This window comes from Arvicola amphibius, chromosome 8 (genome assembly GCF_903992535.2).
Source record: "Arvicola amphibius chromosome 8, mArvAmp1.2, whole genome shotgun sequence".
Classification (NCBI taxonomy): domain Eukaryota; kingdom Metazoa; phylum Chordata; class Mammalia; order Rodentia; family Cricetidae; genus Arvicola; species Arvicola amphibius.
Window position 1 is genome coordinate 60,988,899 of NC_052054.1, and position 14,458 is coordinate 61,003,356.

Sequence of the window (14,458 nt, forward strand, 5' to 3'; positions counted from 1 at the left end):
TTTCTCTATTAGTTACTATCTTACTATTGTAACAAAAGACATAGCAAGAAGTATGATAAGGAAGAAGGGACTTGTTTTTGGATTTTATTGTTTGAAGATACAGTCCACCATAGTGAGGAAGTGATGGCAGCAAAAGAATCGTTGGGTGTGGTGGACAGAAGCATGAAGCAGTTGATCACTTTGCACTGGTAATCAGTAAGTAGATAGCGATAATTCTGATATTCAGGTTACTTTATTTTTTTCATTGTTTTTAATTTTTTAACCATTTTTACTCAATTCAGGACTCCTGTCCATGTGATGGTGCTGTCAGGTAAGTATGCGTTCCTCAGCTGAACTCTCTAGAAATGTTTTCACACACATGCTCAGAGGCATGTCTCTTAACGGTTTTCAAGCCTAGTTAAATGGATAATGAAGATCCATCATGAAAATAGCATATTAGACTCTTTCATTCTCTCAAAATAATTGGCTTCTATACTATATGAGACCCAGAAATTTGATGATAACTGCCTTTCTTATTGATCACTTAAGTATGCCTTTGAATCTGATGTAATTTGCTTTGTATGTGTCAATCTTTATGATAGCCAACTCTTTTTAAAGCTTTAGAGAATTCAAAAGTTATTTAATCAAGAGTCTGCATAGTGTCACACACCTATAATTCCATTACACAAGAATCCTCAAGGGGAGGATTATGAATTCAAGGTCTGCTTGGGTGTGCTACAGAGTGAAAACTTATCTAATACAAAAGATTTTTAAAAATCTTTTTAACCTTAACTGGGGTAACATATCAAAATGCTACAGACTGGGCACCACATATAGCATAAATTCTTTGTCTCATAATTCGGGAGATGAATGATATAAGCCACAAACAGCAAATATTATATGATTCTATGTATAAGAGGTGGCTAAAAGAGGGAAAATTTTGAATGGACTAAAATGGACAGGAGATACAACAGAAGTTACCAGGACTGAAAGAAAAGGGCAGTGGTTAGTAGGTACAGTTTCTATCTGAGATGATGAAAATCTCTTAGAAGTAGATAATAGTAATAGATACATAGAATTGTACATATACATATTGTAACTGAATTATACAATTTGGACATTAAGTTTTATTATGTATAAATGACATAGGACACACATACACTTTGTTTCCAGATTATTCTAATACTGTAGACTTCCCCAATGCCCTACTTCCTATGAGTCTCTTTCTAGTTGGTAAGATCTGACAAATGCAAAATTATTACTTATACCATACAGTTTATTCATTTATTATTTTCAGGGCATTTTGCTTTGTTTTTAGATAGGATCTCACTGTATGGCTCTGGCTTGCCTGGAACTATATAGGCCAGTCTGTCCTCAAACATAGAGATCTACATGCTTTAGCTTTCTGAATGCCTGACCATGCCCATGCTTACTTCTGATGAGGGGTCAAATGCTAAGAGTGACTTAAGATCTGTCACAAAATACGATCCCTGATTACATGTAATCATTTGGACAATAAGGGATGTCTTTGAGTTCAGTGGAGAGCTTTTCTCCCATCTTAGGTGGGCTTTAACCTGATTTAGGTTGCTAGACCCTTACGGCCACACAAAAACTTTCTTTTAATCATTGGCCTTCAAAGAATGAGATCTACAGACAACAGAGTTTGAGTTTCAGGAAGATGTCTATAGATTCACAGGTGAGAAAAGAAAGAGAGATAGCAAACATCATATGGAACAAGAATGGGTTCTCAGAAATAGGATAGCATCAAGGATATTGCCTTATGGTTAATATGGCTCTGCTAGATGTAGGTGTGGAGAGATGTAGTGATTGGTCTGGTGAGAACAAAAGTGGTAAGAAAGTCAAGGACATTCACAGCATTTTACCTGAAGAAATATTGTTCACACTCAGGGTCCTCTTCCCTAAAGTGTCAGGCAAGTGTTCATCTCCTATTGTCATAAATAAGATATGACATGACAAATAATAGTACATGAGATGATAATAATAAAGTGGATTTCTAGGAAGATTTATAATAAATCTGCTAAAGGCACAGTCAGTTATTAGGCAGAAACTAAACTATAGTGGGGTTCCTTTCTCTGAGAAATTTTGAAATATTAAAATTTAAAATTTTACAATGATATAATTTGCAAAGGGGAAGTAACAAAAATGCATAAGAGGTAAGTCTCTTTGCTAAGGAATGACGTGCATTCTCAATAAAAAGTAAAGATTACATGGCAGGAAACAGCTTCAAGTTTAGGGAAGATGCTAACCAAATCAGTAGATGCCTCTGGTCCAATGAGAGGCTGAAAAGAGCACTTCATTAATGATGATTGCTGTGATATTGCATCAGAACACTACAGGGCTGCCAAGAGCATTCATTTTAAAGATAAGCAGAATGGTAGTCATTAGGAAAACTCAAGTCTATGACAGATTTCAAGAAGTAATTTAATATCACAAAGTACTTATTATTTAGATTCCCAAAGAAAAAGCCTCTGTTACTGAGGACAAAATCAATCATATGTAAAAATATGATGTTTATAGAAGTTGGGAACTCCCTGCTTTTAGAAAGCATTGCAAGCCAGGAAATCCTTTAATTATCTCTTAGTAATAAAAGAAATTTCTGAGTAACTTGAATTCTATCAAATCTCAATATACTTTCTGTAAGATAAACTACATCTCAGATAGTGCAGTGTATAAAAAATGAGGTCAGTTTTGCAGGCAGAAGAATAAACAATCCAGTCTTCCAGATCATCTCTTTACAAATCTGCAAAAGGTCACCTCAGATAACATGCACAGTCCTGAAGAGCATAACAAAATGTGTGAACGGCAGGAATGCACTGCTGTAAACCCTACAAGAAATGAAGTACTATGGTCGTTTTAGAATAAAAGTACCTTAGACTACTTGAGTTCATCACAGATTAATCTCAGAATGAAAAGAAACACCTGTAGGACTGGAGAGCCGGCTCGACTGCTAATACTGATTGCTCTTCCAGGGGACTTGAGTTTAATTCCTAGTATCAGCAGGTTGGCTAACAACCACCTTAACCTGTCCCCATTATTCATCTGACATGTGACAACATGGGTGGAGAAGAGATGCCCTTCACCCTCTGCCCCCAGCCCATCAATACCTCAGACTGGTGGAGGAGCAGGCCCTGGAGTTAGAAGAGCAAGAGAGCTGCCCCTTCCCCTCATCAGCTGCAGCACTCGAGTGGTCCCTCCTTGTACCTTGGCAATACAATAGAGCTGGCCCTGATAGGTATAGGTGTCTGTTAGTATTCTGGCATCTGTAGTGGCCTGCCCTTGGGGTTCTGACAGGCTGCATCCTCAGCTGTAGCCACTAAGGGCACCTCCTATGCACATTCACTATGTTCCCTTTGAAAGGGGTTCTGCCCACCTCCCATCTCTATCTCTTTTTCTTTTCTTTTATTCTGCTGCTCCTATTTCCAGAGGCTAGTCTCCCCAGTCCCCCCCCCCACTTTTTCCATTCCCTTTCCCCAAATTTAAACAAACAAAAAAAAAAACCAAAACCCTCAACTTGATTTCTGTAGTATGACGTTTTTCTCTCCCATACTGATTTTTCAAAATTACAGCATGCAGGAAAACCAACCCCGAGGCAATGAAAACAGGAAAACTGGTCCCACTCTTTGCTCATCACTACAAGGAAGTAAGTGAACTAGCCAGGGAAAGGCTGAAGAGCTCTTCCTGGTAGTGAGGACAAGGGAGAGCTGGCAGGCTGACTATCCCTGCTATTACCCAGTTCCAGAACCATGGTTATAATTTGGCCCATCCCGACATCCACCCCATCTATGATCTGCTGGAGCACATGAAGGGACCTGACCCACAGACCCAAAGCTGCAGGACCTCCAAAACATAGGGCAACAATAGAATATTCAAGAAGAGTCCCAGTGAGGGCCCAACAGCAGTAATGTAGTAGAAACCAGAGGCCTCAAACGCTATCAGTGACACTGCAATAAACACTTGCAAATAAAGGTACATGAACAAAGGGGTTTACTCCGTGACTCACTGTGTCAACTACAGCTTCCTGAAGCTTTAATTTTTTTTCCTTTTCCTTTTTTCTCTTCAATTTTGTTTTATTGGGTGAGGGAGGGGTTTGCAGGGGCAGAGGGCAGATGCAAAGGGACAGGAAAATGAATGGGATCAAGATACATGATTTTAAAAACACATAGTATAAATTAAAACGACATTTAAAAAATTAAGACAGCTGTAAAGTAAAAGATACAAAATAAAACAAAGAATATAAGAAGAATAAAAACAAAAGAATCTTAACATCAGTTCCTATGACTCTGACACCCTCTTCTGACCTCTGCAGGCACTGCATGGACATTGTGTACAGGCATACATACAGACAAAAGAAGTAAAATAAAAATAAAAAACTTCCCAAAAGAATCTGCTGGCAGGTTTCGCATGACTAACCTAATGCATTTAGCTTTATATTGTGTGTATGAGTGTTTTGTCTGATTGTCTAACTGTATATGTACTGTACTGCGTACATGTCAGGTGTCAGCCTGCAGAGGTCAGAAAAGTGTATTAGATGCCCTCAAACTCAGGTTACAGGTAGTTATGAGTTACTAAATGGGTTCTGGGAATTGAACTGAGGTCCTCTGCAAGAGCAACAAATAACAACTAAGCTAATTCTCCAGATTGAAAACTGATACAATTAGAGAGTCTCTGTGCAACAGGTATCTGGGAAGAAAGAGAAGACCTACCTTTTATAAAATTACCTCCAAAGTAAGGTTTTGTAGTTTAATATATGAACTAGCTATGGGATAAATGGTACAAGGACTACAGAGATTAAGAGAATATTTACTCTCTCTTTCTTTTCTTTCCTCCAGTCTTTTATAAACCTAGATTTCAGGACAGTATAGCAGGACATACTTGTCTTCATTTTGTATGTCTGCCAAGGCAACTACTGGTGATTTTTCCCACCAGAGGCCTGTCATCTCTACAAGGCACGGTGATCTGATTCTGCAGTGAGTAAACCACTCATCTTGAAGGAATAATACCATTCATTAATGCCAGTGCAAAAATAATAAACAAAGATTATGTGCAAGAAAGATTATACTCTCCCAAGTACTCAGTACTCTGCCAATGGGGAAAAGGGAAGGGACCTGTATTCAGAACTACAAAATCTGCTCATTGAACTCTCATGGCCTATCTACCATGTCCTTTAGTCAGGAGCCAGGTTCTGCAAAATTAAAAATGAACTGCTTCACTGTGGCTTCTTGCCAAATTTTGAATTTATCATTATAGAGTATAGATCCTCATTCCCCAAATGTCAAATCATAAATGTGCTTGTAAGATTATTGAATCCTTGGGGATGGGATGGGGGGACATAGTATGAAGACCGTTTGTTGGTTTCCAGCTGCTCATCCGTAACATAATCACACAGAAACTGTATTAATTAAATCACTGCTTGGCCCCTGAGTTCTAACATCTTATTGGCTAACTGGTGTGGGACAATTCTATATTCTGTCAATTATGTTTTAAATAAACACTGATTGGTCAGTAGGCAGGCAGGAAGTATAGGCAGGACAACCAGATAGGAAGTAGAGGCAGGTCAAAGAGAAAAAGAGAATTCTGGGAAGGAGGAAGCCCATTTCTCCCCAGTCCTGCCCAGAAATGGAAGGAAGATGTGACCTGCCCTGCCAAAAAAAAGTACCAAGCCATGTGGCTAACATAGATAAGAATAATAGGTTAATATAAGTTACAAGAGTTAATAAGAAGCCTTAGCTAATGAGCCAATCATTTTATAACTAATGCAGACTCTGTGTAATTTCTTTGGGGCTTACTGGCTGTGGGAACTGGGCAGGACAAAAACCCCAACAAGCAGGCCCTCATGTTATAAATGGTGCCAACATGTAGACAAATACATCCACATAAAGCCTGAGACAGTTTGGGAAGTAATTCTAGAACAATATAACAACATTACTCATTGTTTCTTGGTAGCAGCAATTTCTCAGGTCTGCTCTGCTTGCTAGAGGCAAGCAAGCACTTTTAAGAGGTCCTGCCAAGAAACACTTAAATGGAGTTGATAAAAAGCTGATACCATGTTTTTCAGTTTTCAGCTGTAGCAGAAAAAAGCTGTGTCACTTTAAAATACAGGCTTTCTGGGCCATCCTGCCAGGACAAATTCTGACTCTTTCAGGCAGGCAGTCTAACTACAGAGATTTGAATGTGGATTATGAGCACACTGCTGCAGCTTGCTTGCTGACAGAGACCTTGAAACACCATAGAGTTGTGGTAATAAACAAGGCTCCAGCCGGTACCTCAGTCATGATGCTAGAATCTCATAAAGCTAAAGAATGGGGTGAATCCGGCCATCAAAGCCACGGCTTTAATCCTCTTCATATTGCTTAGCAAATTAAAGACTCATGTGTCAGAAAAAGAGAGAGATATAGTAAAGATAGTTTCAAAGATTAAAAAAACTCTAAATGGTTTACTGTGTGTTAAAAATATATCCTGGCTTGGGAGAGAAAAAGGTTAAAGTCCTTAAAATAAAAAAGAAAGAGAGTAGTTGGGTGTGGTGGTACACACCTTAAATCCCAGAACTTGGGAGGCAGAGGCAAGCAGATCTCTGTGAGTTCAAGGTGTGATGGCACACACCTTTAATACCAGTACTTGGGAGTCAGAGGCAGGCATATATCTGTGAGTTCAAGGACAGCCTGGTCTATAGAGTAAATTCCAAGATAGCCAAAGATACACAGAGAACCTGTCTCAAAAAGCCAAAAATTAAAAGTAAAAATAAAAGAAATAGAAGTTAAAGTAAAGCCACATAAAGATGAAAAGTACACAGAGAATCTTAATACTGTATGTTATTATGCTCTCTTTGAATTGTTTGAATGATGAGGAAGGAGCAACAGCTGCTAAAAGATATTTGCTTATAAATGCTGCTGAATTAATTCAAGATAGGTATTTTAAAAATGCCTTGACTTCAAAATTAAAGTCAAAATGTATGTTACTTTGGAGAAGAGATTTTGCTTTCATTTCCACAGGAAATGAGAGGCTGTGGATTCATTCTGAGTTAAGAAAAATCAGGTTTGATCAAGGAAGATCACCTGAGAAATCTCCAGTAGGAACAGATGGCCCAGATGTCTGAGTTCTACAACCAGAACAGATTCAAGACTGCTGCCTGAGATGATCAAGACTCACAGGATACTCCAGTCAGGACTTGATCATAATTCAAAAAATTTTTTTAGTTCCCCATAAGATTATCAGCACCCCCAGCCATCAGGAAGTAGCCTGCAATACTATGCCCACATTCCCATAAAATGGATTATAGATATTTTCCTTTGTCTAAGAATAAAAGAGGGGAAAGTGGTGCGGTACAATTCTATATTCTGTCAATTATGTTTTAAATAAACACTGATTGGCCAGTAGCCAGGCAGGAAGTATAGGCGAGACAACCAGACAGGAAGTGAAGGTGGGTCAAAGAGAACAGGAGAATTCTGGGAAGGAAGAAGCCCATTTCTCTCCATTCCTTCCCAGACACAGCAGAAGGAAGATGTGACCTGCCCTGCCAAAAAAAAAAAAAAAAAAAAATACCGAGCCATGTGGCTAACATAGATAAGAATAATGGGCTAATATAAATTACAAGAGTTAATAAGAAGCCTGAGCTAATGGGCCAATCATTTTATAACTAATGCAGACCCTCTGTGTAATTTCTTTGGGGCTTACCAGCTGTGGGAACTGGGCAGGACAGAAACCCCAACATGTAGGCCCTCATGTTATAGCTAACTCTTACATCTGAATTTAAGCCACTTCTAGTAATCTGTATATCACCACATGTTTGTGGCTTACTGGCAAGATTCCATCTAACCTCTGTCTCTGGCAGGGCTACATGTCTTCTCTCTTGACTCCTGCTCCTTTCTCCATTCAGTTTAGTTTTCCCCACCTAGCTTTATTCCCCTATAGTTCTGCTATAGGCCCAAAGCAGTTTTTTTTTTTATTTATTAATGGTAATCACAGCATACAGGTGGAAATGCCACATCAGGGGAGAAGTACTGAACATCTTTAGGTAAAAGAATGTTTACGAGAGCAGAACACAAGTTCATAATGATGGTACTCGTTTGATACTGGTTCATGGAGAAGCAGAAGATTACTCTATCTGAACTTAAAACCCTGAGCATTTTTTACCCTCACCCTTGGTTTTCTGGATTAGAAGTACTTGTTTGTCCCAAGGATGAATAAAATGCATTAGAAATTGTCTATTAGAGTCAGTGATTGACATGAGGATTTCCCAGTTGGCTTTACTCTACTAAGCCACTGGCTGAAACAGCGTCTTTATTAACAATTTGTAACAATAAATATTTATAGCCTAAAGAGGGAAATCCCATATCAAGTGAGTATTCTAAACATGTCAATTCTTATTGACCTCAAAGTGTATATAATTTTGTTCTCTGAACTACTCTAGATCCTCCACAAGTGTTCTTTTATCTAGGCTTAGAAATGCCTTTGACAATGGTTTCTGTGAAGGGCATGAGGTCCTTATGCTTACAGATAAGCACTGGAGAAACTAGTAATGTTAATCACACTGGTGTGTCTCCTTAATGGAGGAAATAGAATACTTGTTTTCCACTCAAGAAGTTGGGAGTAGATGTTATTAATGACCTAATGACCTTTGCTGTCAATAAAGAACCACCAAGGTAGATGCATTCAAAAGCAGGCAGTGAAGGGAGGTAGGCAAAAAGCAAAAGCTTTTCCCCTGGTTGTCCTTTTATCTAGGCTATGCCTGGAAAGCACTTTCTATCCTGTAAAAGAATCTTCCCACCAATTAATGGTTCCAGAAAAGATCCTTCTACATTCATTCAAGGACATGCTTCTTAGTTGATTATAGATTCTAGATCCACTCAAGAGAGAGGATGGACCATTTTAGTTGGTTAATTCTTATTTAATAAATAAGCAGTTCCCCCATATGTGCAGACCATTGCCCTAAAACTGATCAATAGTAGTATCCTACAGTATACATTGAAATTATTTCTAGTCTACAGCCTTTTTACAAGACAAAATACATGGAAGATAGATCAACTGGCTCCTGTTTCAAAATTTCATGCTACTTAAACACAAATACAAAATATTTTAAGATTGAAGTAAAGCATGGTATTTTTCCTTTTTGTTTAAAAAAAATAAAATGGTGAAACTGTGACCAAAATACATTCATATTTTATTGGTAAATATAAAATAACTAGTAGTAAAATCTAAAATAAAAACAATAAAAATACTTAAGCCACTTTTTTGCAATGGTTTTGCTGTCATATCACAAGTGTTAAAAAACACCATAAATTTGAAGCCAAAATGGGAAAGGAAAAGATTTATATCAATATTGTCTTCACTAAACACTAGATTCAAGCAAGTGCACCTGATCTATGAATATAGTGGAATCAACAAACCACTGAAAAATTTGAGAAAAAGACTGCTGAGATGGGAAAAGGATCCTTCAAGTATGTCCATGTCTTGGATAAACTAAAAGTTGAACATAAACATGTTGTTACTTTGACATCACCTGTGGATACCTGAAAATAGTTTTTGAATATCATTGATAACCAAAACACAAAGAGTTGATCAAAAGCATGATTACATCTCAGGAAGACTTGCTGCCTGGATTGCTACTGGTGTTACTGAAATTGAAACTGTGACTTTGAAAATGGGCAGACCCATAAGCATGACCTTCAGGCTTACACCCTGGGTGTGAAACAGCTAATTGTCAGTGTTAGAAGAATGGATTCCATGGGGTCACTTTATAGGCCCAAAATTTAAGAGAAATATAAGGAACTCAGCATCTACATTAGAAAAACTGACTACAACCCTGACATGGTAGTCTATTTCTGGCTGTGATGGAGACAGCATCCTGGAGCCAGGTGCTAATATGCTTTGGTTCAAGAGACGGAAAATCATCCACAAAAACAGTAGTACCAGTGTGGTCATGCTGCTGCAAGCTTTGGATTGAATCACACCATCAACTCATCCAAATGACAAACCTTGGTGACTGATTTCCAGGATGTCAATAAAACTGGTACTATTAGTGTTTTCCCTGTGGACAAGTAGAGGCTGGTGTTCTCAATCTGGCACATTGGTTGCCTTTGTCCTAATAAATGTCACAACAGAAGTAACATCTACTGAGGTGTACCATGAAGTTCTAAGTGAACTCATCTTGGAGATAATGTACACATCGATGTAAAGAACTGGTGTCAGCAAAAATTACTCAACAATAGTTTCACTGATCAGGTGATTTTCCTGAATCATCCAGGCCAAATTAGTTCTGGCTATGTCCCTGTACTAGATTGTCACACAGCTCACATAGCTTGCCAGTTTGTTGAGCTTAAAGAAAAGATTGATCATCCTTCTGGCAAGAAGCTGGAAGCTGGCCCCAAATTCTTAAAATCTGATGATGTAGCCATAGCTGATATGGTCCAAAGCAAGCTCATTTGTATTGATAAACTATCCTTCACTGAGTGCTTTTTGCTGTATGTAATATGAGACAAGTACTATGGATATCATCAAAGACATGAACATGAAGGCAACTGGAGATAACAGGGTCAGCAATTCTTCCCAGAAATCTCATGAAGGCTAGAAATCCTGAAGGTTAATGAATAGCATCTCTAACACCAGCCAATCCAAGCTTACTCAGTGATGGAAGAAGGTCTCAATTGGTCACTTAAGTGTGACAGTGAAATAAAGAACAATGATAACAGCACAGGGTAAAACCTTCAGTAGGAAAGGAGCAGGTTCTCTCTCTCTCTCTCTCTCTCTCTCTCTCTCTCTCTCTCTCTCTCTCTCTGTGTGTGTGTGTGTGTGTGTGTGTGTGTGTGCATGTGCGTGTGCATGTGTGTGTGTGTGAGAGAGAGAGAGAGAGTTTTAAGTAATTTCTTTCAAAGTCAATAATTTTAATGGAAGCAACTTCACAAAACACCTGTCACAGAATTTTGAGACCCTTTAAAACAAGTTTAATAAAGAAAATCTTTATGCCTCTTTCAGTAGTAGGGTCTGAAATTTCTACAGAATAATTCCAATGGAGTCATAATTAGGAAAGACCCATGTACACAGAAATTGTGCATTTCAGGGAACCCCAACCAACTCAATCAACTTCTGTAACTTAGGCAAACCACCAAACTAAGGCCCCTTAAACAGTTTTCAGCAGCAGCATTACAGGGCCTTCTCTAATTCAGAGTGCAATGTGCAAGGAAGGTCAGGAGGAAAGCATGTTTTAAACAGCATCTTTCAAGATCAAGTGTCCACAGGCCAACAAATAAGATATGGGGGGAAGGCTTTCCATTAAAAAGCTAATGGCACTATTAAGAAAGTTCTCCCCTAAAAATAAAGGAACAAGAAGCAAGAAGGGTACTGAGGTCAATATTACCCCCAGAAAAAAAATTACCTAGAATTTGTGAGGATAATCATCTATCCTAAAAGATATTTTTGTCAGTTGATTCAATAATATTTTGTTGAACAAGCAAAAAAGAAGATACCACTTTAAGTGTAGTACATAGAAGACAAGATAAAATGTAGTATTATGTAAAACTGTGGACATTGGCAGAATGTGGTAGCACACACCTGTAATCCCAGAATTTAGAAGCCTGAGTTAGGAAGATTGTCACTTCAAAACCAGCTTGACCTACAGAACAAAACTATCTATCAAATATAAGTTGTAAAGATTGGAACTGATGGAGGACTTTCATTGGTTAATTAATAAAGAAACTGCTTGGCCCAATAGGACAGAAAATTAGGTAGGCGGAGTAGACAGAACAAAATTCTGGGAGAGAGTAAGGCAGCTTCAGGCAGTTGCCATAGGCAGTCGCCATGCCTCTCCAAGACAGACGCAGGTTAAGATCTCTCCTGGTAAGTAACCACCTCGTGGTGCTACACAAATTACTAAATATAGGTTAAAGGAAGATGTGAGAATTAATCAATAAGAGGCTGAAACTAATGGGCCAGACAGTGTTTAAAAGAATACAGTTTCTGTGTAGTTATTTCAGTTATAAAGCTAACTGGGTGGCAGGACGCAGCCCCGCCACTCCATCAACATTGGAACTGAGAACAAGAGAAGATAACACATTAGAATATGTTGTATTAATCAAAGCTATTCAATGAATCAGTATTAATATGTTCCTCAAAACAAACTCACAAACACACTCAGAGATACTGTTTTGTCAGCTATCCCACAATCTCCTAACCAGCCTGCTGACATGTAATATTGTTGGGTTTTTTTTTTTTTTTTGGTGTAACAGATTATCAGGCAAACAGATACTTAAAGAATGATGTGGTGTTGGAGGGCTACAGTTTGAGAACAGGATTTCTATTGCTGTGATGAAAATACCTTGACCAAAAACAATTGGGGGGAGAGTTTATTTAGCTGACTTTTCTACATCGAAGTCCATTATGGAAAGAAGTCAGTGTAGAAACTCTAACAGGGCAGGAGCCTGGAGGCAGGGCCTGATACAGAGGCCATGGAGGGGTGCTGCTCACTAGCTTTCTCCTTGTGGTTTGTTTAGTCTGCTTTTTATAGAATCCAGGACCACCTGCCAGAGATGGTACAATGGACTGGACCCTCCTACATCAATCACTAATTAAGAAAATGCCCTACAGGCTCGCCTTCAGTCTTATTTATGAGGCATTTTCTAAATTAACATTCTATCCTCCAATGACTCTAGCCTGTATCAAGATGGCATAAAATCAACGATCACACAATCCGTCTTAGAGGGAAAAGCCTGCCAGCAGGAGCACAAGGTTGCTGGTTACACAGCATCTGCACTCAGTCATCAGAGCACAAGTGAGGCAAGACAAATACAGATGTGTGTTCTAGCTTCACCCTTTTGTTGTGATAAGACTTTCTAACCAAAAGAAATTTAGGGGAAGGAAGCATTCATTTCAGCTTACAGGTTACAGTCCATAAGTGGCATAAGAACCAGTAGGAACTCAAACAGGAACTTAAAACAGAAAAAATGAAAGGTCACTTCTTGCTGGCTTGATTTTTGGGTTCCTGCTTAGTTAGCTTACTTATGTAGCCAAGAACCAGTGAATGGCAACATCCACAGTGCTAGGTCTGGGTCCTCCTATGTCAATTAACTATCAAGAAAATTCTCCACAGACATGACTACAGGCCAATCTGATCTGGGAACTCCCTCAACAGACACTCCCTTCTCAGGTGACTTTAAGCTATGCCAAGCAGACAGTTGAAGATAACCATGACAGTGAATAAGGCTCATCCAAAAATGTTATTTCAAGAACAGAAAGGAAAACTAGTTTTGAAAGCTAAACATGATATAACAATTCTATGCCTAGGTACTTATTCACAATAAATGAAAGACTATTATATTCTTGTACACAAATGTTCACAACACTTCTATTTATAATAGTACATAACATGAAATGAACAAAAATATCTATCAATGCATGGGTAACAACTGTTGTATATCCATATAATTAAATCCACTCACCAAAAGTAAGTAACCTTTGAAACGCATGCTATGACATCAAGGAATCTAAATGTTTGGGCAAAATTTTTAATAAAATGTGTATAGAATAAAATTCTATTTACATAGTAGTATAGAAAATGTGCACTAGGGAGAAAAATGTGGCTGGATGGCGAAAGTGTGTGCTACTCTTCTAGAGGACCTGATTTGGGTTCCTCGGAACCATGTCCTGCAGCTCACACCTGTCTGTAATTCCAGCTCCTCTTGTATCCTGCTAGCACCTGCACTCACAAGTGCACATACTCTCAGGCACATACACACAGGCACATATCCAAAGGTACACACATACACATAAATAAAAGGAAAATATTTTTTAAAACTAAATGTAAACTAATCTGCATCCTGGATCTGGACCTGGGTGGTATCTGAGTTGGTTATCCTGTAAGTTTTTCTACACCCACGCATGGGGCCAGCTCTCCCGTACCCCTATCTCTACTGACTGTTGAGGGGCAGAACCAGTTCAGCAAGGCCCTCAGACATCACCATGATTTCAGGCTGCAATACAGACCACAGACATCCACGTAGGTTTCGCTGGTAACACTGACCATGAACATCTACTACATAGAGCCCCTGCTCCAGTAGAACCACAGACCCAGGAATGGCCACTGGTGGCACCACAGGCCCGGACATCAGCATGGTTGCACATGGCAGCACAGGCCACTCACATCAGGCTGTTCCTCACCTACGTGTGTCTATTTCTGCCTCTCTTCAAAGCACACAGCTCCACATCTCATTTCTCCTGTCACATCCACACCAAGCATCCACATACTTGCTCATGAATGTCTTCTGACCACTGCTGGTCAGATTATACAATTATAAGATTTTTCATAAGTAATCTTAATGTTCAGGGTGTTACTACAATTTGTGTCCCTCAACCAAGGAAACCATAAGGACTAGAATAGAAAATGTTGTCTTTTGTTATTCATAAACCAGAATTCTCAATAATGCATGTAAACTGAAAATATTTTTGTCTCAATGCTTTATTTTGCAATGTT

The 14,458-nt window shown here is 38.7% G+C and overlaps 1 pseudogene; it reads left to right on the forward strand.

Annotated features, from left to right (window-relative positions):
- The first annotated feature begins 9,991 nt into the window (after positions 1 to 9,991).
- LOC121677291 lies at positions 9,992 to 10,564 on the forward strand (annotated as a pseudogene).
- The last annotated feature ends 3,894 nt before the right edge of the window (positions 10,565 to 14,458 follow it).